Consider the following 3353-nt stretch of genomic DNA (forward strand, 5'->3'; position numbering starts at 1 on the left):
GAGAAGAACCTGATTACGGAAGAGGAGATTCATAGTGAAGAACAGTGAGTATATATAAAGCACTCTTCACTAAGTAAGAGAAGAGAAGCTAGGGGTAAGCTGATCACTGTTAACAAGTTATTTGTCAGGAGTATGTAATAGACAGGAGAATTCCCCAAGAAGAAATAGGCTTACGTAAAGCCAGGAGAGATTTTTGTCAGCTAAAGACAAGAAATATTCAGCAGAGGTGATATGTTCTATCACTTAATTTTTTATTATTTATTTGATACAGGATCTCGCTAAGCAGTTCGGACTCATAGTGCTCCTCCTGTCTCAGCCTCCCCCATGCTGGAATTATAGGCATGTGCCACCATGCCCAGTTTCAGTGGCCTGCACAGTGGCATGGCGTGTGGTACCGGGGATCGAACCCAGGTACTTGTGCTTGCGAGGCAGGCACTTATTGTGGAATAAGTGCCCACCTATCTCCTAGCCCTCTATTACTTAGTTTCGTGACAGGAAACTATCCAGGATTGAGAAGTAAGGAATTGCTATTGAATAGTTTTGAGTGTATTTCAGAGGACTCACAGCCAACTGTTGGTACTTTTGAAAGATCTTCTGAGCTTATGGTTGCTGATGATATTTCAGGAAGGAAGAGGATAGCATGCCATGGTGCACAGACAGTGGGGGCAAGGACAGTAAGAAGGTGTTGTCTCACTGAGATAAATCCTATAATTTCATAGTGTCTTAATGGTGCATGCTGGCATATGCTGTGTAACAAAATTTCATTTAGTTATGGACAATGTAAGAGGTGTGCTTAAAATACAATAAAAATTTACAAAAACTTTATAGTTAAAGGCACATTGCCACTGATCTCTCTCAAAGCGCTCCCCTTCACTTTGAGCACACTTGTCCCATGCTTCTTGCCACTTTCTGAAGCAGCTCTGGAAGTCCTCTTTCCTGAGTGTCTTTTCATCACTGCCCAAATCAATTCAAAACATGACAAACTGTGTCACACAAAAACATGAGAATGTGATCTCACCCACCTTACTGCATTTGGCATCATCTGATTTCTGGCTTTTCCCCAAGTAAAAGTGGCCATGGAAGGCAAATGTTTTGAATCGAGGCAGCCATGACAGCGCAACTAAAAACACTCATGAAAAAGACTTCCAGAACGGCTCCAGAAAGTGGCAGGAAAGATGTTTGTTTAATGTAAGGGGGAGGATTTTGAGAAGAATTAATGGCAGTGTGGCTTGTACTGTTGTGTTTTTCAAACATTTAAATATTCACCATGTTTTGATCACACCTTATAAACAGCAGGCATCTTATCATGGAACATGTTGCCTAGGGATGTCATAGCCACCCTAGTTTGTATAAAATCATGCAACCACACATTTCTCAGAATACGTCCCTGTCCTTAGATGATGTAGGGCTGAGTGTCTAAAAGCAAAACCTGCATCCTGTCTACTGCTATGACGAGTAGTGCGCATGTCACAATCATGTACACCTAGTCAGGTAAAAGAGCCAAACCAAACCTAACCAAACCAGACCAAGAACGCACTCCATATGCTGAGGTAAGAAAACCAACAAAAACTTCCCACAGAATCACCTTGTCTATGTAGAGTCCCCACAATAAATAAAGCCACAACTCTTACTTGACAGGTTGATTTTGTATCAAGCAACTTTTATTCATGTTCAACATTGCTGTCTGAACATAAGAGCTGATCATTGTGCATGAAATACCGAAACACCACTGCTGTTTTCCCCTAAGGAGAAGTCTGTGAATACAGGACATTCTTTCTCTGTGGGGAGATAAGGGTGTGTTTGGATTTCAGGAACACCTGCTTGTGCTTTGTGAGTACACTATGCAGCGAGCCTGCGATCCAGGTGCTGCTGTCCTGCCCTGTTTTGAGTATGTGCTCTTTTTTCCACTGGTAAAGTGCTGCTTCCCCTCAAAAGGTGCTTTTGACAGCAAGAAGAAAAATGTCGGGGTCTGCATACTCTGGCAAGGATGTGGGAGCTAAGCCTGGTGGAAACACTGCCATAAAAGCTTGTGGGGTACTTTGAAAATGCAAATGGTGATGCCTCTGCAGTGGGGACTGGAAGAGGCCATGTGGCTTGCGCTATCCGGAGCCGTGGGCTGGAAAGCAAAGTGCCTCTGCACTGTCTTAATGGAAGGAAAGGGGCAGAGACAGTGGGAGCAGGAAGCAGGCAGGCAGGGGTGGGCAGTGTCCCAAGGGTGAGTGGGGTCAGAGAAATGCCGGGAAGTACCAAACATGAAACAGTGTTTTTTTCTTTTGGAGTTCACTGAAGTACCTGGGTTCTTCCATCAGCCACCCTCTTAGTCCACTGTGCTGCTGCAACAGCGTGCCTGAGACTGGGAAACTGATAATGAACAGAAATGTATCAGCCCCTCGCTTTAAGGTGGAGAAGTCCCTAGAGAGGATCTTCGTCTCGGTGTAGAGAGAAACTGCAGTGGGAGACATGGCTGCAGCGTTATTGCCCGTCTATCTGAATTCTGCATGGCTCTCCTGCCCGGCAGCCCAGAGCTCAGAACTCTGGCCGGGCTCAGCTGAAGAATCTGAGCTGAGGGCTCATCTCAGTGCCCGTGCCTTATGCTGTTCAAGCCTTACATTGTGTAGAGATGGATGTTTTGGCTCCTGAGTCTGCAGGCTGGCATCCAAGAGGCAAGTGACAGTGCCTGGCACAGGCCTGTCTTGCTACATATCTCATGGGCGGCATCATCTAGTAGAAGGGCGGGGAGATCTTGAGAGAAGGCAAGAAGTTGAATTTGAAGCCACAAGCTCTTTTGACATCAGCATTAATTCATTCATGAGTTTTAAACTCGTTGACCTGAATACCTCTCATTAAGCCCCACCTCCCAGCATTACTGTCCTGGGGGCTATTTTGAGCACATGCTAGTTGGTGGACACCTTCAGATCATAATTGCTGAATTTAATGAGCACTCAGAAATACCAGGTACTGAGCCCACCAGGCTTGAAACAGTTGCTCTTCATCCTCACAGCACAGCATTTTGTTCCTGTTTTAGTGGAACAGAGCAGAAGCCCAGTAGCTTGCTGTATACACAGCTGGTGAGCTACTGAAGTGAGCTCTGAGTGTTGTATGAAAGGAGAGAAGGTTAGCACTCCCCTTGACAAGGATGGAAGAGGCCCACAGGCCTGACAACACGCATAACGTTATGGCATTGCCACCTACTTCGTGGCATCTAACCACTGTTTTTACAACTATAATATTCAAATGAGAGAACTAAACAAAAAAGGGATACAGATGAATGTCCATTTTGTATCTGTGTATTCAAAGTGGTTAGGATAGATATATAGTTACATTCTCTTAATGAATAGAGGGATGTGTTCTAA

At 44.8% G+C, this 3353-nt stretch overlaps 1 non-coding gene across 1 annotated transcript; it reads left to right on the plus strand.

Annotated features, from left to right (window-relative positions):
• The first annotated feature begins 3092 nt into the window (after positions 1-3092).
• On the plus strand, positions 3093-3218 carry LOC111815282. Its single transcript, XR_002820003.1, has one exon. It is a non-coding gene; the product is annotated as a U6atac minor spliceosomal RNA (small nuclear RNA).
• Positions 3219-3353: the final 135 nt, after the last annotated feature.

Source organism: Octodon degus, unplaced genomic scaffold, assembly GCF_000260255.1.
Source record: "Octodon degus isolate 3935 unplaced genomic scaffold, OctDeg1.0 scaffold00013, whole genome shotgun sequence".
NCBI classification, from domain to species: domain Eukaryota; kingdom Metazoa; phylum Chordata; class Mammalia; order Rodentia; family Octodontidae; genus Octodon; species Octodon degus.